The sequence below is a fragment of the Equus caballus genome, chromosome 1 (assembly GCF_041296265.1).
Source record: "Equus caballus isolate H_3958 breed thoroughbred chromosome 1, TB-T2T, whole genome shotgun sequence".
NCBI lineage: Eukaryota > Metazoa > Chordata > Mammalia > Perissodactyla > Equidae > Equus > Equus caballus.
This window is the reverse complement of record NC_091684.1, coordinates 94,551,696-94,575,902: the sequence shown is the minus strand read 5'-3', so window position 1 is coordinate 94,575,902 and position 24,207 is coordinate 94,551,696. Positions and strand designations below refer to the sequence as shown.

The window sequence follows — 24,207 nt, the reverse complement described above, 5'->3', positions numbered from 1 at the left end:
CTGTCATTGGCGAGGCTTCCCTGGAGGCAGAAGGCTGGACCTGGAGTCCTAGGCCACACCTCCCGGTTTGAGGTTTGAGGTTCCCTCTCTGGGGCCTAGTGGGGCTTCTTTCTGCGCTCCTGGGTGGGCCTGGGGACGCTCACTTTCTACTTCTGCTCGGAGCCCTGGCTTAGCCTGGGCTGAGGCCTTCTCTGCGTCTGCCGCTGCCCCCTTAACCCCTGCTTTGTGGCTACACCTGAGGCTTAGAGGTGGCCTGCCTAGTCAGAGAATCCACCCAGCTTACTGCCCTGTTGGGCCACACGGGGCTGAGGAGGGAGGGGCAGGCACCCCAGTGGCTGTTGTGGGTCCAGGTGGGCCAGGCTGTCCTCAGGCAGGAGAAGCAGCTCAGGGGGCCTACAGAGCTCCCCATGGGTAATGACAGAGATGGCATTTGTTGTCCCCCAGCTACAATGGGGAGAAATATGCTCTGTAATCCAGAACGTGGGTGTTGATGAGGCAGGACCTGGGTTCAGATTCAGACTCAGACTTTCCAGCTGTGTCACCGGCCCTCTGAGTCTTGGTGCCCCCATCTGCCAGCTGGGGAGAAAATTCGCCTCCCAGGACTGTGTATGGGCATCCTGTGCAGTGAGAGAGAGAAGCTGTTTAGTGAGATGTCTGAGCCTCGTGTGTGAAGTCGTGGGGAAGTCACGGGATTATCATGGCGCCACGGCAGGCATGGTGGGTACGGCTCATCTCAGCCCTACGACGGAGGGTAAGGATGTATGAGACCCATTTTACAGATGGGGAAAGCCAAGGTAGAGAAGACGATAGACATGATTTGCCCAACATCTCACTGTTAATAGAGGCAGAGCCAGGCTTGGAACCCGATTTCTTTAATCCAAAGCCTGGGCTGCTATTGCTACCTTTGGCATTATCTCCAGGGGTTGTGGTTTTATGATCATAATCCTCAGGATGCTGGTGGAATTGGGATTCTCCAGTGCGGGACTCAGAGCAACAAGCTTGTTTTGGTACACCCAAACCCAGCCATTCTCGAGCATTTCAGAGAGACAAGGAAATGTCACCATATTTAACCCCTCATCGTGTCATCTCCCCTCCTCCAAAAAAAAAAAAAAACCTGAGGTGGCTTCTAGCAAAGATACATATAATAATATTATGATATCACAGAAATAACAAACCAGGTCTAGGAAAAAAGTAAGTCAAAGTAGAGAAGCAAGATTCAGTAACAACACTCATCTATCATCTATGAGGACCAACATCGATGCTATAATGGAGCTCTGAGCTTCACTCTGAGCTTGGCAGCAAAAGTGAGACTTTATTTGTTACATCATTCCCATGGTCACAAAGAGAGCCCAGCGGTTGCTCAGGAAACCCCAGGTTTCCACGGTGGAGCTTGACAATGCCCTACTTGTGTGGTGCATACATAGGGGCTTCTAGAACTTTCCAACCGCAAATGCTGTAATGGGCCTCCCTCAGCCAGCCCTGAGGGGTTTCCTCTGTGGAAGCCAAGGCCTCCAGCTGCACGAGGCTTCTGTGTTGCTGCGAAGGGGCAGGCCTGCTCCCCTCCTGTAGCATACGCCTGGACAGCTGGTCACCTCTGTCCGATGGCAGTGGCAGGATAGGGGATGATATCTAGTGGGGAACTTGCAACAGAAAGGCCATTTGGCTTCTAGGCAATGACTGTGTACATGCCAGAGGATCGTGTTTTCCAGGGACATTCTGGCCTCATGGAGGACACCATGGCAGTGTCCACTCATGGGCCGGCGGGGGATTCTGACCTGGAACTTGCCTGCGAGGGCAGAAAGGAAGGCTTTGGGGCACGCAGCATCCGAGATTGGGATGGTGATACGGTTGATGAGCCAATTCAAGTGCCCTCTTGCTTCACCCTGGCATCCTCTAAAGGAAGTCCAGACATTTTCTCAGCCACAGGTACTTAGCTCTGTCCCAGGGCGTAGTTCCATTTCGCCTTTCTTTGGGGTGTTGCCTCAGGAATATTCCTCTGAAATGCAAGTCTGTTTGTCCCAGGATCTGGAGGGTTCCAACGTCCTGTTCCCCTCCCCTCCTCTTCCCTGGAGCAGCTTCCAGCACAAACCCGAGAGAGAGAGAGGGTCTACCAGGGATGCTTGCTTGAGGCATTCTCCAACTTCTCCTGCCCAAAGAGAAGTGTGAGGAAGGAGGGCGGGAAATAATTCCTGCCCCTGCTGTGTAGCAGGTGCTTTCAACAGGGTGACCAACTATCCAAGTTTGCCCAAAACGGGGGGTCCCCTTGTACAGTGGGTCACGCAGCTTCAATAATTCCCACAGCATTCCTGTGAGGCGGGAACTCTCACCGCATGTTGCAGAGGAGAAAACTGGGCTCGAAGAGGCCACCTGCCCCATCTGGGGACCCTGAGGTCATGTTCTTTCCACTCCTGCATGTTGTCACTCCTGAGGGGATGAGGAGACTTTCCAGACCTACTAAGATGATGAATCTGAGTTCCCTGGAACCTTCCAGCTTTCCTTAGGTGGTTCCTGTCTGCTGGTGGGGAGGCTCTTGTTTCTCCTGACTCCATACTTCTATGGAGAGGGGACCCCACTGAGTGGTCCAGGCCTCACTCCGCCCACTACAGTGCGGGGGTGCTCAGAGCGGGAATTACCAGGCTGTGCTCAGACTTGCCTCCCTGTCTCGGAACCCATCCTCCCTGCAGAAAGCCTTCATTCTGTGCAGCCTTGACCACGTGGGGCTGGGGGAGGGGAAATGTCTCCCTGGCGGGTCCAGTTCGCTGCACATCTGAGGCCACCTTCTCCACTCAGCTTTGTCAGTAACAGAGATGTTGTCTTGACATCTTTCGGTGTGACTCCTGCGTTTGTCTTCCTACTGATGTGTAAGGAAGGTGTCATGTTTTGAACCCCCTAAAGCCCCAACACTTAGGTTTTCTTTTCTGTTCTGAGACCTCCAGCAAGATTTGGATGTGCAAACCCTTGCAGCTTATCCTGGGGGACCCACAGGGGACCACGATCTGATTCCTTGGAAGAGAGCAGGATCTGGTGTGGGTTCTATGGGAAGTTGAGGAAAATGGACTCTGAGCCAGGGCCCCGGGGCCAATCTTCCTGTTGCTCCCAGAAATAGGAAGGAATCAGGGGTCTGTGGGATTGCTCATCAATGCCAGGGCTTCAGAAACTTCCTCCCCAGAAATGCAGCGTGGGGCTGCAGGAGGTCTTGTGTCTTTACCCCACCGAGACTGCCTGCCCCGCTGGTCTGTGGCTGGAGCCAGGAAGAACTCTGCGCTCCATCCTCTTCCCTCCTCCTCACCAGCCCCCTCTTCCCTCCGGGATAGTGATATCAAAGGGGACCTCACGCCTGGCTTGCACTTATCTTGATTGGTACCCAGGCTGCCCAACTTTGCATTTTCTGTTTTCAGAGGGCTTAGGTTAATCTGAAAGTCCTGCTAGAGACCACCCACCGCCCTTAAACAAACAGCTCACCTTTCAGCCCAGAGCCGACCTCTCTGCCTGGAACCTTTGATAGGCCTGGTCTCACTGAATGTGGCTAATTAGCCCAAACAACTGTGGCGCTTTCACAGATGTCAGGGCCAGAAAGCCTGGTGGGTGGAGGCACTTCTGAAAGCCAGTGCTTTGGCCAGTCTCCCTGCTCCTGGGCAGTGAAGTTCAAAGCTGAGCAGGCGTGCAGAGGTGATCGGCACTGCTGACTCTTGGCTGGAAAATGGACATGCAGAGCCAGGAATGCTCCAGACCCCACAGCCACGCATGGGGATCTCCGCTCTGCTCTACTCAAAGATGCTCCTGGGGCACAGATTTGGGGATGGAGGCCAGAAGGAGCTCAGAGTTTGTTTGCAAGTCTTCAGGAGCTTCTCCTGTTGTCATCTGCAGAGGAAGTCACCACCTCAGGCTAGGATGGCGTGTGCAGGATGTGCTGGATCCACCTGAGGTCAGTTCCCTGTGCTCTCACTCTGTTATCTCATCTTCATCCCTACAGGGAACGTGTAATAGAAGCTATAAATTGAGAAAGACCCCTGGGCTTATCTGGAGGGACAGCAGAAAGTGGGGAACACTGCCAAGGGACAGAGTGAGAAGAGGCAACACCAGGAAGAAGATAAAGCAGGTCAGACTCTAAGGCTCAGGCAGGAGCACCAGGGGACCTAGATGGCTGTAGGTATGTGAAGGGCTGTTTCAGTTAAATATTTCATTTTAAAGCTTAGTGGTTTATGATTCCTTATTATTTTACCTGGTTCTGTCCAGGGTTGACTGGGCTCAGCCAGCTGGTTCTCCTTTAGGGTGTCACGTGTAGTTGCGGTCAGATGGCGGCCGTGCTAGAGGGTCTGAGGGCTCAGCTAGGCTGGACATCCAAGATGGCTCACTGACACGGCCAGCTGCTAATGCAGGTCATGGGCCAGGAGCTCAGCTGGGCTTGTTGACACCTCCCTGAGGCCTCTCCATGTGGCATGGAAGTGAGCAGCCAAGAAAGCATTCCAAAAGCGAGTGTTCCAAGAGGCCTGGGGGGGATGCTACAAGGCTTCTTTTGGCCCAGCTGCAGAAGACCTAGAATGTGACTTCCACCACATTGGACTGGCCAAGCACTGAGGTCAGCCTGTTTTCAAGAAAGGGGATCAGGCTTCTCCTCTAGATGTGAGGAGCCGCATACGCCTTCAGGGAGGTGAGGACAAGATGGCGGCAATCTGGAAAGTATCTCTCCTGGACTTGCCAGGTAGAATGTGGAAGGCTGGTATGAGGGTTTTCTCCAGGCGCTGTCTGATGTTGCTGTTGGCCACGGGATAATGGTGAGGATGCCTCACGTATGTACTTTACAAAGCATTTTTCATATCCAAGTGATTCGCCAAAGAGTGAGCAAGAGGTTACTAGAGAGCAGAATATTCTTGTGTCTACCTGCCTTAAAGAGGAAGGGACAGGCTCCAAGCAGCTTAGTGACTTTCCCCACGTGATGCAGGTCTTCTGCCACTGACCCAAGCTCAAAGGCTACTCATCCGCATAGGAGATACCCTTGCTGGATTAAATGTCCTCTTGCCACAGCCTCCCCAGCATTCTCATGCACTGGTGGCTTCTCTCCACGTCCCCTGGACATGGAGTGACCCCAGGGTCACTCCTGGGTTCTGACCTGGCTCTCGTGCTCTTTGCTGAATGACCAGCTAACTGGTTTTCTTCCCCATGGCTCAGTTTTTCCATCCTTAGTGTGAAATCGGAGTCAGGACTGGGGAGCAAGCAAAGGAGTCAGAGAGAGAAAAACCTCCCTGGGTGGTGCAGAGTGGGCTCTGGGAACTGGCCAGGGGCAGGCCAGGAGGCCATTTCCAGCTGGCCCTACTGATACCTCCCTGGCTGTCATTGGGCTGCTGCTTTCCAGGCCACTGGTACACGGGGAGCACAGATGGAGAGCCGGCTGCTGGTCAGATCCCTAGACCAGGAGAAACCCTGAATGTCCAGGTGTGTTTGGGACCTGTAAACTGCCTCAATCTTTGGCCAGCTGAAATATCAAAAGTAATTCTATTTTGCCTAAATGCATTCAAATTATTCAGGGTATGTGTGTGTATGTGTTTAAGGAATTGATTGATATTTTAAAACAGATTGCATTAATAGACTTTGCATTTATCATTCCTGCCCGAGGCCCTACCCTACTTCCTCCGGGTCTTAACCATGTGGGGTAGTCTTGGCTAGTACTGGGGTCAACACAGGTGAAGACCATCAGTAACACTGGCAACAGACCCTTGAATGTGACAGCCAGTGGGGAAATCATAGGCCCATTGCCAACAGTATTGATGGCTGATCCCTCAGTGTCACATACTAGTGCCTTTTTGGGACCCTGGCCCTGAACTCTAGAGAGCACGACTGTCACATCCATGAGGAACCACACCATGCTCATGTTGGGGAGAAAAGTGCTTCATCAATGGACTGAGCTAGTCTGTCTTCCAAAAGGTCCAGGCATGGGGGTAAGGATGGAATTTACTCCCCAAGAAGCAAGCTGTGTTTTGACCCTGGCACAGAGTTAGGAGGGGAAAACTGAGGGCATACAGAGAGAATAAATCTTCCCAAATTACATCTTCCCAAAACACAGCCCAGGAAATGCTGCCCCCTGTTGCCAGCATCAACACTTAATGCGCAGCCTCGGCCCGGGGCCACCAGTAATAAAACATAAAAAACACAGAATCAACAGGCAGGGAGAGCCAGGGCGTGTGGTGGATTCCAGTCTGGCCTGTGAGGTTCTTCTGGGCACCGAGTCCTAAGGCCTGTTCTCTTTCCAGATCTTTCCTAGGTGCCCCCACTGAGGTCTCTTCATGCCTGGGACAGGCACCAGCAGGGCATTTCAGAGCTCTAGGGTAGAGAAATGGGGACTCAAGCAGATGACAAATGACAGCATCCAGCCTATTGCCAACATCACTGTGCACTGCCAGGGAAATTAGCAGCCAGCCCCAGTGGGGTCCATGGGCTCCGTACTCAGGAGAGCTGGCTGGAAGCTCTCTGGCTCTTTTAGGACAAATGTGGAGAGGGCTGGTATCAGTGGGTGGCCCTACATCTGGGGAAGCTATTAAAGCCACTGGAGGGCAGGGGTGACAGCTCCACTCTCTCCTTGATCCACAGAGAGTGGCCCCCACATGCCTCCCTGGGTTAATGTTCCAGTTATCTATTTCTGTGTAATAAACCACCCCAAAATGTAGAGACTTAAAACATTTGCCCTGTTCTTTCATGGTTCCGGGGGTTGACCAGGCTCAGCTGGGTGATTCTCTGTCATGTAGTTGCAGTCGGATGTCATCTGGGGTGACAGACGGCATCTGGAACTAGAGTCAATGAAGTCTAACCTAGGCTGGACATCCAAGATGGCCTTTTCACTCTCGCGCCTGGGCTGGGATGGCTAGGACATCTTGGGTCTGGCTGGGAATCTCTTGGGCTTCTTCACATCACGGTGGCTTGAGGATAATTGGACTTCTTACACGACATCGGGGTTCCCTCACAGCAAGTGTTCCAAGAGGCCAAGGCAGAAACTACAAGGCTTCTCATCAGCTAGCATGGGAAGTCACGTTGTGTCACGTCTGTTGCATTTCATTGCTTACATTGGGCCAGCCCAGATCCAGTGTGGGAGTGGATTAGATGAGGACACGGATATTGGGAGCCATGGTTCATGGGCGGCCATCTTTGGAGACCAGCTATCACAGGTAGAAAGAGAAAGACTAAGACTGGGTAGATCTGAAACCATTATTCCTTCTTACGGTCACTATGGAGCCAAAATAGCCAATGGGGGTCATCTGATTCAGTACCTCTGAGTGACAGGTGGGACTTCTGGAGCAATGGGCGTTCTGGGGCCATATCTGGGCAGACTCCCTGGTCCCTGGGTCAGCCTGCTATCACTATGTTCTGAAATGCTCCTTGACAACTCTTCCTTATTTCCACGTGTCCTGCTATTCTGTTTCCATGGCAATTTCTCAGTATTGGCCCTTGACTCTTTGTCTTTTGTAGTAAATTTCTCTTCAGTTGCTTTCACCGTCTCTCGCCTCTCATTGCTCCCATCCATGGAGCACATGGTTGGCAGGAAAATTATCATCAGATGCTGCTCTTAGCCTCGTATTCTCCTATAGAGGAGTCTGCAGCAGGTGTGAATGAAGTACAACACCTAAATGAGAGGCTCTGGAAGGAGAAGAAAATCCATCAGCTCCGTGTGAAGTCAAACATCATTTATCTGTATTTGATCCATGAGCAGGGCTTAGAGGGCATCATTATGTTTTCTGACTAGATAGATAGATACAATTCACCTAAGCACAAAATACACCCATTTAAATTTTACAATTTGCTAGTTCTTAGTATATTCACAAAATTGTACATCTGTCACTCCTGTCCAATTTCAGAACATTTTCGTCACACTCCCCCAAACAGCCATACCCATTAGCATTCACTCTCCAGTCCTCCCTCCCTCTAGCCACTGGCAATCACCAATCTACTTTCTGTCTTTATGGATTTGACTATTCTGGACATTTCCTATAAGTGGAATCAATATATGGCCTTTTGTGACTGACTTTTTTCACTTGGAATAATGTTTTCAAGGTTCATGTATGTTGTAATGTGTATCAGGACTTTATTCCTTTTTTATGGTTGGATAATATTCCATTATATGGATATACCACATTTGGTTTATCCACTCATTCATTGATGCACACTCGGGTTATTTCCACTTTTTTGCTATTATGCATAATGCTGTTAGGAACATTCATATACAAGTTTTTGTGTGAACATCCTTTTTCATTTCTCTTGAGTATACACCCAGAAGTAGAATTGCTGGGTCATGTGGTATCTCTATATTTAACTTTTTGAGAAACGGCCAGACTGTTTTCTAAAGTGACTACACCATTTTGCATTCCTGCCAGCATCTATAAGAGTTCAACTTCTCCACATACTCACCAACACTTGTTGCTATCTGTCTTTTTGATTCTACACATTCTAGTGGGAGTAAAGGAGTATCACATTGTATCAATTATTGCATTAAAGAAAGGGGAATGAGAAGATAGAAGTGCCAGTTGACCCAAGTATGAACAACCTTGAGATTGTGAAGGCAGAGTTGCAAACTAAATGCTCAGTGGAGAGGATGCCGTGGTCCTTATGCATCATCAGGTCTAAAGAGTCCCTGAGGGCACAGAGCTGAGTGTGAGAGCTCAGAATCAGGTCTCACAGACTCCTTTCCAGTCCTTATAGGATTGACTTCCTTCAAGAAAGCCGGAGTCCCAGTCTATTTTAACAGAGGCACTGCCCACTGTTCTCATCACCATGCACGGGGCCTAGCCCACTGAGAACCTGACATTATGTAGGGGTGGGGGCCTCACCCATAGGCTTGAGCCCAACGGACCAAGGCAGGACGCTATGTGAACACGCAGATGTGAGGGAAATGACATTAAGGCAGTGTTCTGGGTTCACTAGGGCTCCTCTCAGGTTCAGCTGACCCATCTCAAAGGTAAGCAGATGAGACCGTTGACCTGGAGCTGCCTTCCTACTCTACTGCATTTGGAAGAAGAAAATCGGCGTTCCCTGCCTGGGTTGGTTTCCTAGTTCTGCCAGAACAAAGCACCATAAACTGGTGGCCTAGAAGACAGAAATATATCCTTTCACGGTTCTGGAGACCAGAAGTCCAAAACCAAGGCATCAGCAGGGCCATGCTCTCTCTCCCAGCTTCTGGCAGCTGCCAGCAGTCCGTGGTGTCTCTTGGCTTGGAGCTGTGTAACTCCAGTGCCTGCCTCCATCGTCACAGAGCTGTCCTGTGTGTGTCTTCACATGGCACTCTCCTCTGTGTGTGTCTGTCTCTGTGTGCTTCTCCTCTTCCTACAGGGACATTGGTCATATTGGACTAAGGGCCCACCTCACTCCAGTACGACCTCATCTTAACTCACATCTTCATTACATCTGCCAAGACCTTATTTCCAAATAAGGTCACGTTCACAGGGGTTAGGACTTCAACATATCTTTTTGGGGGACACAATTCAACCCGTAATACTGCCCATGGCCCAATATCTTTCACCACATCCTCCGCACTGCTTCTGGGCCCAACCCTCCTTGGCTCCTCTCCCCTCCCACCATGGTAGCGCCTTTCTCAAAGCCTTAATGGCAAAAGCTGTGGATCTACCCACCCCCTCACCATTAGCACCAAATCAGGCCTTGTTCCGTTTGAAGGTCAGCAATGGGGACAGTCTTTGGACAGTCTCTTGCTGTCTTCAATTTCAGAAAGCATGGAGACCTTCCCCAAACGGACGCCGGCTCCTCAGCCGGCGTTGCCTGTAGAAAGGAGAGGACCTGGTCTGTGTTTGCAGAGAACACAGTGTACCCCAGACCATCAGCATCAGCATGCCCCGAGAACTTAATAATGTAAATTCTCAACGCCCACGCAGACCTCCCCGATCAGAAACTCTGAGGTGGGCCCAGCATCTGGTGCTTTAACAGGTCCTCCAGGTAATTTGAATGCACACTAAAGTTTGAGAACCACTGGCATAGAGAAGTACTTCAGATCTCTTGGAGAGGCTGATGAGTGAGAGGACAGCAGATGAAATGCAAAAGATAGATCCTGCAAGTGAAGAATGCTAGCTCTCTACTCTCTGGAATAAAGCAAGACCAAAATGTGCTGGGAGCTGGCCTGGCAGGAGCTGTCCCTGGGGCTTCCTGCCCCCAGGGCAAAGGAAAAGGCAGGTTTTTAAAGAGCCGGGAATTAGTGGCCTGGCTCCATTCTTGCTACCCCAGGGAGACTGCAGCTCATCGTCTCTACCTGGGGAAGGATCTGGACTATAGGATGGGCTGCATCTCTTTCGCCTTGCGCTGAAGCTCGGGTGGGTGGTGAGATCTAGCATGTTAATATAATAACAAAGGGTAGGAAACCCCAGGCTTTTCCTAAGGACTCCAAAAGGAAGCTTCTTGAAAGGGCCTATTCAGGACCTTTCTTTTTAACCTGCAACAGCAATGTTATGTTAAGTTTCTCCTGTGGAGTTTATTCCTTTATTCTTTTTCATACCCATCAAAATCCCTGAGCTCAGGGGACCAGCTCTTCCATCTCCCCAGCCTCCTTTACTTTCCTTATGTTCGCAAACAGTCTGTTGATGAGGCTGCGCCCCATGCAGCACGGGGACTTTTCTGGCTAGAGGGTCTCCAGGTTTCTCTCGTTTCTCTAATTGGAATGGGCTTTTCATTCCTTTATGTCAAGCCATTCCCTTTCTTTAAAACCTGAATCATGAGTAGATGTATAATTACTTAGAAGCGTAAAGATGTGTAATCATTTAGATAGGTGAAGATAATAGAGGGATGAGTCTTTGCCTCTAGCTTCTGAAACCATTTGGAAACATTAAGGAAAAATAAAAGTAGAAAAAAATGACATGTGATGAAACCAGAAAACAGGCACACCTCTGAACCACAACTGGTGACCTCCAGAGTCAATTTGCAGAGCCTGAGGGGTCAAACAAACGACTCCTCCTTTGGGATGACGATGGTCAGGGGCACCAGAGGGTTCTTGAGTCACGGCATCAGGAGAGCAGGGAGTCCGGGCTTAGTGAGGAGGCATCTGGAAACACGTGCATGTGCATCTTTGCAGAAATGTGATGCCAAGGTGGAGGCCAAAACAGGGAAGGCCAGCAGACTTCCAGTTACTGATCTTGGTCACCAGAAGAGAAATAAACACAAAATCGAATAGATATAGATATGCCTATAGATATAGGTGTGGATATAGATATATAGATAAATTCCACACATACAACTGTGACACTAAGAGCTTCCCTCTAAACCTGAGAGATTTCTTGAGCCAGCACAGTCATATCTTCAGGGGAGAATGTTGCTGAGAATATGTTCACAGGCAGCAGGTCAAAACCAAGCTGCCCAATCAGCTGCTATTCTTCAATTCCAGCTGAAACAAGGAGAAAGAACTCCCTTCAAAGATAAGTAATGATCACAAAGAAACCAGCATCATATCTATGCAAAATATGAGAATTTGAAAAAGAAGGAAAAGATTAAGACAAAGGGCAAGGGAGAAACACACCCTTGAAGGATTATGCCATCCAAGCAAATGAACTGAGACCAAAAATTCCATGAAATCAATAAAAGTAAAGAAAATGTCACCTCTCTGAAATAAGAGCTCAAAGAAGAGGTATGAGGGCTGGGAGAAGAGATGATGAAACAACCAAAGGAGATTAAAAGATACAAACCTTAGCCATAAGATTTTATAGAAAGAAAAGTTACGTGAGAGTCATCACAAAGGAGACTGGATATTGTCAAACATATAGGCAGTGGCAAGGACAGAATGGAGAAAAGAAAGCAAAATGAAATGAAAAAAATAAAGAGCTAAAGTGAGTTAGAAGAATGATTTGGAAGACAGACAAATGTTGTCTCTTATACAAGTAATTGATTCTCCTGAAGACAATAGCGGAAGAAATGTAAGTGAAAAATAAAGATATAATAGAAGAAGCTTTCCCAAAATAAAGGAAGATCCAAATTGACCTGAAATTTCATGACCCAGGAAAATACTTGTAGAATCATAAAAATGAGAGACATTCTTATGGAGACACTGGAATTAAAATATAAAGAAAGAACTCAATGGCCACCCAGGTTTCCAAAAAATCAACTCCATTGGAAGGAGAGAAATTTCCATTATAGTGGCTGGCGATTTTCACAACAGCATAATTCAAAGTTAGGAGACAATATAGTAATCTTCAGAGAATAAAACAACACAAGAATCAAAACAAGTTAACCATTATTTAAGAGTAAATAATGATAATAGACAATTTTACTGAATTCCAGACTCTGTGTAAGTGCTTGTATATATTATCTCATCTAATTATCTCAATAACGCCATGAGGTAGGTACCGTTATTAGCCACATTTGGAAGATGAGGTTCCTGAGACCCAGGGAGATTAAGTAGCTTCCCAAGTTCCCACAGCTTGAAATGGCAGAACCAGGACATGAACACAGGTGTCTGATGCCAGATCCTGCTCTCCTAAGTATTATCCTATATTTCCAAACTTGCAAGAACTCAGGGATATAAACTCTTGAAAATCTACCAGAAAATGGCTGAAATGCAAGAACTGAGTGGGAAAGGAGTAGTAAAAAGGAACAGTGGTGAGCATTGACTCCATTTTAATGTAGAAGGTAGATGTGGAGAGAAAGCGTATTTAGTGAGGTTTGTGGTTGGCCGCCTCTAAGACAGCCCAATGAACGCTGCCTCCAGCTATTCATGCCCTTGTGGGATTTGTCATGCTGTGAGCTGCCCTATGGAGAGGCCTGCATGGCAAGGAGTGGGTTTCTCTGGCCAACAGCCAGTGAGGAACCGAATTCAACCAACAACCACATGAGTGAGCTTAGAAGCAGATTCTTCCCCAGTTGGGCCTTGAGATGACCATAGCCCAGGCCAAGGCCTTGACAGTGGCCTTGCGAGACATCTTGAGTCAGAAACACAAAAGCCGTGCCTGAATTCCTGGATCATAGAAATGGTGCGATTGTAAGTGTTTGCCATTTTAGGCCACTAAGTTTTGGAGTAATTTGTTACACAGCAATGGATAACTGACCAAGGTCTAAGCATCGTATGTCTAGTCCCAGCCCCATAAAAGACTCTTTCAGATCCGCCATTCCACAAAGACTACCCAAGTCCTAGAGAGTAACTCCACATGTATGTTATGTTTATAGAAGGTTTGAGTTTGTTTATAGAAGATGTGTGTGGGGGAGGGGCACATCACTGGACCAGCAGCGACAAAGGTAGTGACCGCAATAATTAATCATGGCTTCCATTTAGCCACTGAAACAGAATTGACCTTTTCTTTAAAAAGAAAAAATCTCTTTTTATTTACTATAAAATGATACCCATTATAGACAATTTAGAAAATACAGAAAATGAGAAAAACGGTTTTTGGTGGTATCACAATTCTAATAATATTTAAAAAATATATTTTTCCTTTTTTGATGCAACCTCTTATTTCTACACAGTGGCTGCCAAAATGAATATAATTCCCTATCTTAACATGTTTCACTTAACGTTTCTGAATCATTAAGATCTTTGATCTCTTCATAAATTTCACTTTGATGGTCTAATAACATTCCACTGTGTGTTTGCCTGTTTGGGGGCATAAGGGCCATTTCTCTGTGGCTGTAGGAGGGGAGTTTGGCTTCTGCTTAAAACTCTTATAAATAACACTGCGGTATAGACCCTTGAGCATAATGCCTTTGGTATGGTGAGATGTTTCTTAGAGAAATTCCCATAAGTGAAAATAATGAGTCAAAATATACCCCTGGGCCTGACACAGAATGCCAGATTGTTTCTTGGAAGGGTCCTGTCTGTTCACACTGCTCCCCACAGTGCAGGGAGGACCCACCGTTACACTGCCCATCCTTTGAGGATTCCTCCAGAGGAGAGAAATCCTTCTTTAAGAGGCTTTCCTTTTTGTTTCATTGAGAGCTAATGAGGCTAAACCCTTCCCTCCGTGTTCAATTGCATGTTTTGCAACCGAGTAATCATCTGTTACTGTCACCATGTGTGGATCCACTGGCCCAGCCGCCAGCCACCTACCGCCAGCCTGGCTCTATTATGCTCAGCTTTTCAGCTCTCAAGTCAGGCCTTGTCCACCCCACCCCCAATCTCGGCCAGTTTTCTGAGCACACCGGGAGACGATAAGATGAAGGTCTGTTCTCCATTGAATGAAACCTCCTTGAGGGCAGGAGGGCTGTGTCTTGCTCTCCGGGTACCTGCAGAGCCTCGGAAGGGCCCGTGCCTCATCTGTGCTCAGGTTGAGGGGCTGTGTGTCTTCATCCCCATGGTATCTGATGAGACTGACTTTGAACTGTTATTTCCATTTTGGTGTCTTGACCTCAGGCTCTGTTTCTAGAAATGTGGCTGCTGCTAGCTTCGGAAGTGTCACCCCAATCCTCTTCCATTTCCTAACGAAGTCAGTCTCTCTGGCCCTCAGGAATCTCTAGTCCCTTCTCTAGAGGCCCCTACTCTCCCACTAGCCCCATCACTGCTTAGTTAATCCTCTTGAGAAGCCCACTGGCCCCCGAGCACGGGAACCGAGATGGTCACATCCATCAGTCAGTTAAAGGCTTCATTGAGCCCCTGCCCTGAGGCCTGCACAGGGACGTTTTCTTGGGCGAACTTAATTATTGCATCAGAAGAAAAAACATGTTCTCATGTTAGTCTTGGGGAGGGAGCAAGAGTCAGCAAGGCTTCCTGTAATTTTTATTACCAGTAATGACATTTTCCACGACCCTGAATTCATCTGGTTATTTTTATTCCTTTTACATTTCTTGTCTAAATGGTGACAGAATCGATGAAGGGCAGGCTTGATAGCAGTTTCTATAAATTCAAGGAATTATCGGGAATTTTGAAAGGTCACTTAATCCATTCCTCGAGCGTCTGGCAGCACAGCCATGGCTGAATCCTCTGACATCTGGAAACCTCATCGATTGGTCAAGATTTCCAGAGAAACGCCTTCCACAGTCTCCCATAGATTGAGCCATTCTATGGTCTGGAAACTCCCAATCAGGAAGGCCTCCCCAGCTCTAACAATCAATCGCCCTTTGGAATAGCAGCAGCAATGTGAGGCTGCCTTTTTTTATGTCTCAGCCTGGGCTGGACCCTGAAATCACCTGGGCAGCTTTAAGGGTCCTGATGCCCATGTTACACGCAGATCAGTTAAATGAGAGCCCCTGGCATGGGGACAGAAACCTGTGTTTGTTAGTGACGCTGATGTGAAGGAAGAGTCGAGACCCACAGCCTTGTCTTTACTGATTCATCAAATGCCCCACCTGGAAGGGACATTGAAAGGACTTTAAAGATTCTTGGTTCCCACCGCGGCCTGAACATTAGAATCACCTGGAAGGATTAGGTGATCTGTCAATGCCGGGCCTTGCGCCAACAGTTTCTTGCTGAATTGTAGCTCGTCTGGAGCCTGACTACTTTTTGAGAGCACCCAGGGCTCTCTGTCCAAGGCTGAGGGTCGCCCAGTTGAGACTTCATGAGGCTTCTTTGGCCTCTGGCCTTCAGAGGAACTAAGGAGGGCTCCAAGACACATTCACATGTGCAAGAACACCCATTTTGCAAGTGGCGAACAGACGCCTTGAGGCCCGTCCCGAGACACTCTAGTGGTTCATGGAACCTGGGTCACCTTCACCACTTCACTTATAAAATGGAAAGCAAACGCCTAGAGAGGTCCAGCGACTGGCCCAGGACCGGGACTCAGCGGCAACAGCTCATCGGGAACCCTGAGTTCTGCTGTCGGCCCGCAGCTCTGCCCGAATCCAGCTGCAGCTCCGTGTGCATTACCCAGAAAGACAACATCTCGTTGCCTGGTGTGGTAGCCTGAGACGTGGCCCCAAAAAGATACACACCTCCTCATGCCTGGAACCCACGAGTGTTAGTTTATGTGCAAAAACAAGGACTTTCTAGATGTGAGTAGGTTAAGGATCTTGAGATGGAGAGACCATCCCGGATTACCTGGGTGGGCCCTAAATGCAAACACAAGTGTCTATAAGAGGGAGGCAGGGAGAGACTTTACACACACACGGGAGAACTGAGTGTGTATGGAGACTGAGCACAAAAAGATTTGAAGATCTTGGCTGTGGAGACTGGAGTGATGTGGCCACAAGCCAAGGAACACGTGTGGCCACCAGAAGCTGAGAGAGGCAGGGAATGAATATGCCCCTTGAGGCTCCAGAAGGAGAAATCAAGATGGCTTGATTTCGGACATCCGGCTTCCGAAATTGCAAGAGAATAAACGTCTATTGTGTGAAACCACCAAGGGCATGGTAATTTGTTACCGCAGCCCTAAGAAACTAACACACCTAGGGAACAAAGCTTTAGGGTCAGGAAATGGAATCTGGAATATGTGTCTATGTGACCAGTTCTAACCCCAGTTTCTCTGGGGGTGCCAACTCAGGGAGGCAAAGTTAAAGTGTGTGTGTGGGGTTCCCTGAAGTTGAGTTCCAGCCCTCCAGTTGCTTGCGTTGGCCTTTCAGAGAGCATCCCTCACAACCTGGAGCACAGACATTGGCCTCCCCCAGCTACGTGTATGGAAGGTGCTGGCCCCAGCATACAGTGGCCCCTGCAGTGCTTACGGAGTGTGAGTTGCCTCTCGTTCTTTGTTACAGCTGAGCCCAGTGACGCCCTGGCCAGGCATGGCTAGGAGAGGCAGGGCTTCATGGGGTCCTCCTCTGCCCCCTGCAACCCCGACCCTGTAGCCTTGAGCTCACCAGGACTCTTCTTACTGGCCAAAAACACGTGTTGGATCCGCCCATTAAGAGCGATCGGAATTTCATCCTTCAGGGTTCCATGCAAACATCCTTCCCTCCAAAAGTTTCTCTGACCTCCCAGACGAGGTCACTGGGTCGGTCGGGGTCCCAGCAGGAAACAGGTGGGATATTTAAATTGAGTAATTTGATGAGGGTTCAATGAGAGGACTGCTTCCAAAGTGTGGGCTGGGATTAGGGGAAGTCTTGAGAGGTGGGGTGGTCCTCTGAGCCAGTGGTGCTAAATTATGGTGGGGATCTCTACCTGTCTCTGCCCACAGGGGAGGAGGGCGAATGGATCTCAGAGACTGGCCACATCCGGGGTGGACAGGAGCAGAGCCTTCTGTCAAGGATGCCACCAGTCCAGGGCCCCCTGGCTCCCACTTCCCTCCTCCTTCCTCCACCCTTCATTCAGTGTCCCGCGGTGCCCCATAGAGAGAACCCAACTGGAAACCATAGGTCCTGCAGGTACTCAGATTTGCAGGCATCACTTTTGGGCCTCCTGCATATGTGTGACTGGGTCATTAGTGTCTGTCTTCAGACCCCCACAGGAGTGTCAGATCCACAAGGAAGGAAACTTGCACATCTCGCTCACTGTACAGCGCAGGCGCATAGCCGGTGTGCACTAACCATCTGCTGACTGACAACTGAGGGCCGCAGAGACAAGTGGGAGTCAGACCGTCCTGGGAGGCATCATTAAGGAGCCCAGTAAGTGATGTCAGCCCCTCACATCCTGCAATGAGAGCCTGCCCTTCTATCCTCTCTCGTCTCTTCTTGTGACTTGGGAGGGCTCAGATGAGAGGACCAAGGGGCAACCCCTGCCCTGTCTCCAGCCCCCCTTGTCCTAGCACACTCACCCCAACAACACTGTGTGGTGAGGGGCCATCAGCGTGGCTTGACATTTCCCAATGTATAGCTGCTCTCCTGAGATGTTGTGCGTCTCCCCCCTGCCGACTCCCCCTATGGACGCTGCTATGGACTGAATGTTTGTGTCCCCCCAAAATCCGTATGTTGGAGCTTTAACCTCCAATGCATTGGTACTTGGAGGCGAGGCCTTGGGGAGGTGGTGAGTTCATGAGGATGGATCCCCCGTGATGGGATTTATGTTCTTACAAGGGGGTAAAGAGACCAGAGATCTCTCTCCCCACTGTGGGAGGACACAGCCAGAAGGCAGCTGTCTGTGAACCAGGAAGAGGGCTCTCGCCAGAACCCAACCATGCTGGCATCCTGAGCTCGGACTGCCCGGCCTCCAGAACTGTGAGAAATAATGGTCTGTGCTTTAAGCTGCCCAGTCCAGGGGACTTTGCTAAAGCAGCCAGAACTCAGACAGGCCAAAGTTCTCCTCCTGGCCTAGGTGTGTGTGCAGCTTCCGAGGAGGGGTTGGTGGTTCTGCCTGATGGTGACGGGTCCCTCCCTGGAAAGGAAACTGAACGGTCAGAGGAATGGCTCTGGCTTCCCACAGAGCAAAAGTTAGCCCTGGAATGAGAAGTCTGCAATGCGGGCAACAGACCCCTCCATCCTCAGGGGAAGCTGCAGGTCCTGGTCCTTGAAGCTGTCTCTTCATATGGAGAGAGGAACCGGCCCACCAAGAGATAAGAGAAGCAGCCTCACTCTGGCTCCTCGGGCCAGCTTTGAGCGGAGCCCTGGGGCTCACGCTTGGTCACCAGGCAGAGAGCCAAGGCCATGCCAACCATGTACCAGGGTGAGGGGTATGTGGGCTGTGGGTGGAGGTAGGACAGGGAGTCAGGAGCAATCTGGAGAAAGTGGGGGACTTGAGCTGGACCTCAGGAGGCCAGGCCACTTTCCTGGCACAGGGAAGATGCCGGCAGAGGCCCTGAAGAGAAGCTGTGCCTGCTGAGACCAGCAGACAGGCTCCTTCACGGGGTGGACCTGAGGGCATGATGACCTTGAGGTCCCAGCTTTGGGTAGATCGTCTGCTTTCTTCTGTCGTCTCCAGCCTCCTCCAGTTTGATTCACTGCGAGTAGTACCGCAGCTTCAAAGTCTCCTGAAGCAGATGTCCTCCACCCTGGCTGCCCATCGAAGTCACACAGGGAACTCTAGGAAAAGATACTGGTCCTTGGGACCCTTCCACAGAGATAAGTATTGACTAGGCTGCTGTGGGGCTGAGGGATTTGGCAGTTTTTCAACTTCCTCCAGTGATTTGAGTGTGCGGCTGGGGCTGAGAACCATGAGTCTAAGGGGGAAGTGAGCTCTTTCATTGCATGTTCCAGCCTATTAGGTGGAAGAAACTATTCGGAAGTCCATTCTTTCCACCTTGGAAAATGAGGCGCCATCTTGTAGATCTTATTTTTGGGTTCTTCCAACCAATGGTCTTCTGTGGAATTGAGTGCTGTGGGCTCGAGGAGGAACAAAGCCGGGGTGCCAGCTTTTCTTCCTTCTCTTGGAACATCAGCTTGTGGGGGTGGGTGGGACTTCTGCAGGGTGGCTCAGCTGGGCTTGGGAGGGAAGCTTTGACTGCGCCCACGAGACCCTTAGAAAAAAGTCACCATGAGATATTAAATGTCATCACTTTCAAATTGCCACGATTACATATATGTAACTTGGAATAATTTTAAAAGCCACTTGAAAGATCCTCTGAAGATGTGTGGACAGAGGATTATGCACAGATATGCACATTGGAAACCATCAACTTCTTCAGCAAGAAGGGAGGGAGGTTATGACTGGTGAGGGATGGAACGCAATGGAGGGGAGATCTGGTGACAGGGAGATTATGTATAATGTGAAGCCAAAGATGTGTAAAATTCATACATAAAATACATCTCAGCTGTATAAAATACAAAGAAATAACCCATGATAAGAATTGGAGTCTTTTGAGCCAGCCCTGATGGCCCAGCGGTTAAAGTTAGGTGTGCTCTGATTCGGCATTCCTGGGCACAGAACCACACCACTTGTCTGTGAGTAGCCATGCTGTGGCAGTGGCTCACGTAGAAGAACTAGAAAGACCTACAACTAGAATATACAACTATGTACTGGGGCTTTGGGGAGGGGAGGAAAAAAAGAGAGGCAGCTCAGCAACAGATAGCTCAGGGTGATCTTTCCCAGAAAAAAAAAACCAAAAACAAAAACAGAATTGCAGTCTTTTGAGCATTAGTTCATGGTATTAGATATGAATTATTATTTTTCTTTTTCCTACTTTAACCTTTCCTATATTTTGATTATTTTCATAATCAGAAAAGAAATTATAACAAAAATGTGAATTGAGTGGCAAGTTGCCTTTCTCCCTGGAGGTAGGATCTCCACGTTTAACAAATAAAAAAGATAGGATGCTCACTTACATTTGAATTTCAGATAAATGACTAATTTTTAGTACAAGTATATCCCAAATATTGCATGGGCCATACTTATACTAAAAAAGTATTCATTACTTATCTGAAATCAAATTTAATGAGGTATCTTTTTAATTTATCTGTCAACCTTACCTGGAAGAGAAGGTGAGTGGGCCTACGCTAGGTGGGGGAATTTCCAGTCAGGGCCCGATTGCTTCCACGGTCCCCAGGACCAGGGCTGTGCTGTTCCCCCTGCCTGAGCCATTGGAGGGCATTATCCTTTGCAATAGCAGCATTCTCTCCCAAGTCCTTGGATCAGTCATCTTCTTATTTTTCTGGACTAAAATACAGCTGCTTCAGTGTATACATCTATTTCATGCAAATGGTAGCAATAATGTTTGTTTGTATTGTGTGTTAAAATTCTCACTGGGCATCATGTTCTTAATCACAGTACAAATTTGTCTCTCCGATGGGTCACCCAACATGTCAGCTTCTTGACCCACCTTCTCTAAGGTAAGGTCTATGTTTAGTCCCATTTTGTGGGTGAGGAAACTGATGCTCAGAGAGAAGGACAGAAACTTGCTCAAGGTCACATAGCTGGAGGATGGCAGAGCTACTCCCCTTCCTCAAATCTGGCACAAAGAAGCATTTCTCTGCCTTGTGCTCCATTGTGCCATCACTGTATCACTTTAGCTTCTGAAGCAACCTTGTAAGGTAACTATTGGGTTAGGAAAGCTAAGGCCTCTTGAGTTGCCTTCCCATCCCAGCATGATTCCATTGGTCTCTTCTTATCTTTCTTCCTCCTTCCCTCTCTCTCCCCCTCCCTCTCCCTCTCTTCTCCTTTCTCTCCCCTCCACTCCCCCCACCTTCCCCCTCCCCTTCCAGACTCCTCCCCCGTCCCCTCCCACCACCACTGCAAAGAAGGCCTTTGGAGTCTTCTAAGTCTGCTAGATTCCCCTTACTAGCTCTGGGACCTCAGGCAAGTCACTAGAGCTCCCCTCCTTCAGTGTTTTCACCTGTAAAACAGGAAGAACAATCTAGAAGCATGAGCTTGGCTTTCAGTGGAAAAACCTTCCCCACTGGGGTTGTGGCCTTCCCAAGTAGCTTTCAGGTGGATTACGGTGAATGTTTCTTCAAAAGCATCTTTTCCCCCACTATCCAGGGCTTTAACTGCTGCCTAATGACCCCAATTAAAACAAACAAAACAGTGCACATTATGTGATTGAGTTTCTGGCTTGATTTCTTGCCAATCTTACTTTGTCCAGAAAGAACCAAGATGAAGACTTTTAAGGAAAACCCCTGCATACGTCCAATGGTACTTATTTCTTGGTGAGGTCCTTAAACTAAAGTCTTGTTGCAAAGAAATTGCTTCCATTTTTCTTATTTCTCTCAACCCCTTCAAGGTCTTTCACCAAATTGAATCCTGAAACTTTCTTGGAAATCCAGAAAATGAAGCGAAACAAGAACACTGTAGAAACCTAAGAATATATTAAATGGTCTGGCACAAATTAATGAAAACCTCTTTGCTTGTAAAAGCAAAATAAAGATTCAGTTCTTTCAAACAAGGAGAGCTCTGTGGAGGAAGTGTACATTTTCCATTTGACTTCAACACCTCCCAATGCTGTGAGCAGAGAGTCAGAAGCACGTGAACACATGCCGTCTATACATGCGGGGTGAGGAGAAGAGACGGCCAGCACAGGGCTGAATCCTCTCAAGACTGCCCAGAGAGAGAGGGTCACCTTCATTTTCCAAATGAAGAAAGAGGCACTGGGAGGTCCAGCAACTCACCCAGAGTCACTCAGCCAGTAAGCCATGATGCTGGGCCTGACCTGAGGCCTGAGCTTTCTGCCACATGACCCTGCCTTCAGAGTGGGCCAATGCCTCTAATGTCTAATGGAGGATGACTAATTCAAAGGGCAGAAGTGACCACGTGAACCTGCATTTGGCCATGGACCATTTCTAAGGCCTGCATTTGGGCTCACCCTCGTTGCTCTGGAGGAGCCCCTGAAGCTTTCTCATCATCTTCACATTCACCCTTGGGCCCCCTCTCCATTCCTATCTGTCTCTCTCAGGACCAAGTATAATATCTTTCCCAGCTTCAGCATGAGGGAGAATGCAAAGATGATAGATCCCAACTGACAAATAAACTGTGTGGGAATGCCCTTCACAAGCTTGGTGACCTGGGGCCCGCTGTTTGACTTAGTCTCCTCATCTGCAAAGGGGGTACATTAATTGTCACTCCCAGCACTGTTGTAAAGGTTAATTACACACTGATGATGCTGAATAACCTCCTCTCTTTTCACTGCAGACTCCATCCTCCATCTCTCCCCAGCCTCAAAATGTTCTGAATAAATGAAAGCCCTGAATGAGTGGGAAAAGGAGCATGTGAAGAAAGCTTGCAAGCAGAGGCCCACAGCATCCCTCTCTTGGCACAAACTAATGCCTCTCTAGTCTTGAGAATCAGCCACAAGTAAAACTATGTCTAGGGTGGAGCCATGTGCCAGGACCTTGGTTTCCCCCTGGGGTCCACGGGAGGCCCAAGTCGGGATGTGGAAAGATGCTCTTCTCCCAATCAGGGATCAGGTCCCACAACCAGGCAACTGCTGCCTGGTGCCCAAGTGCACATGAGGAAGCTCTTGGAAAAGTGAAGTCCTGGTGACATCCAAGGATGGTGGCATGGCCAGTTCAGGTGACAGACACCCAGAGCTCTGTTTGGATGATGGACTGCTCGGACTGTTCCCTGGCTCTGGCCTGGAGGAAATGCCCATGCCAGGAGTCCTATGCCAGGTGTTCTTGCCACTCGCCTGGCTCCCCATCCAGTCCACAACCTTCTGCCAAAGACTGAGGTCACGGCCACCTCCTCTTCCAAGCCCCGCTCTGTGGCTGTGCCAGGAGTTGGGCATTAACTCCCTTTCACTCCTTTGGAGAGGATGAATTATGCCGGGGCCGTGCTAACCATCATTTAGAGATTATTTTTGGAGACAGAAAACTCTTTAGCAGCAGGCGTGGAAGGTTACACAGCGACCAGGAGAGTGAGACTCCTGGATACTCCAAGCAGACCTGCCAAGAGGAGGTCGTCATCAAATGGCGCTCTGGGGACCGTGCTGACAGCCTCACCTTTGGAATACCCTGCGGCGAGCGTGCCGTTGCTCCAGCCAGGATGGGGCCGGCTCTGCTAGGGCAGGACTCGCCCTCGTTTATGTTGGGATGGTGCTCCAGGGTGGACCGATGGAAGGAAATGGGGCGGGATCCAGAAACACCTACTACCTCACCATGTTATCTCATCGCACAAGGGACCCAGTGTCAGGGAGACCAAGCGCCTGGCCCTGAACCTTTCAAAAGTCCAGCTCTTTTTAACCCTTGGCTGCAAAGTACTGTCTGGCCCCTGGACTCCCGTAGCTGCCTCCCACAAGCTTGTTTTTCCATCTTCGTGATGAGAGCTGCAGCCACAGGCTTTCAAAGCTGCTCAGAGTCCCACTACATGCTGCGTTTCTACCCTGCAAGCGCTGATGGGGGGCACGCCTGTGGGACATGCTGACAGGTCCTCAAGACCACCGAGGAAACCTCCTTGCCAGCAGGACAGGCCTTTATTCTTTTTAATTTTCAGTGAGTTTTAAAGTTGGAAGGACCCTTCGTGATGGTCTAAGCCAAAGACTAACGTTCAATCATAAGAATTACATACCGTGTCTGTATTGGTTTGCTGGGGGCTGCCGTAATCCCAGACTGGGGACTTTAACAATAGAAATTTATCTTCACAGTTCTGGAGGCCAGAAGTCCAAGATCAAGGTGTTAGCGGGGTTGGTTTCTTCTAAGGTCCCTCTCCTTGCCTTGCGGGTGGCCAGCTTCTCGTTGCGTCCTCACGTGGTCTTTCCTCAGCGCGCATGTGCCCCTGACGCCTTTTTGTGCATCCCGAATATCCTCTTCTTGTAAGGACATCAGTCACAATGGGTTGGGGCCCGTAATCATCCCTTTAAAGGTCCTATTTCTCCAAAATACAGTTACATTCTGAAGTACTGGCTGTTTGGGCTTCAACATAATGAATTTTGAGGGGGCATAATTTAGCCTATCACGGTGTCAAGACTCAGTCCACAAAGACAACTGAAATGTAAGTTTTAGAAGAAATGGTACTTATCCTTGCCATGTGTGAGGCACTTTGGTGTTAGCTATTGGGTTCTGTTTAAAAATAGAATT

General features: G+C 49.0%; 1 long non-coding RNA gene across 1 annotated transcript; it reads left to right on the top strand.

Annotated features, from left to right (window-relative positions):
• The first annotated feature begins 1,432 nt into the window (after positions 1-1,432).
• Positions 1,433-19,815, top strand: LOC111774927 (uncharacterized). The gene is made up of 4 exons (XR_011438110.1): positions 1,433-1,926; positions 16,459-16,562; positions 17,270-17,436; positions 18,686-19,815. It is a non-coding gene; the product is annotated as an uncharacterized lncRNA (long non-coding RNA).
• The last annotated feature ends 4,392 nt before the right edge of the window (positions 19,816-24,207 follow it).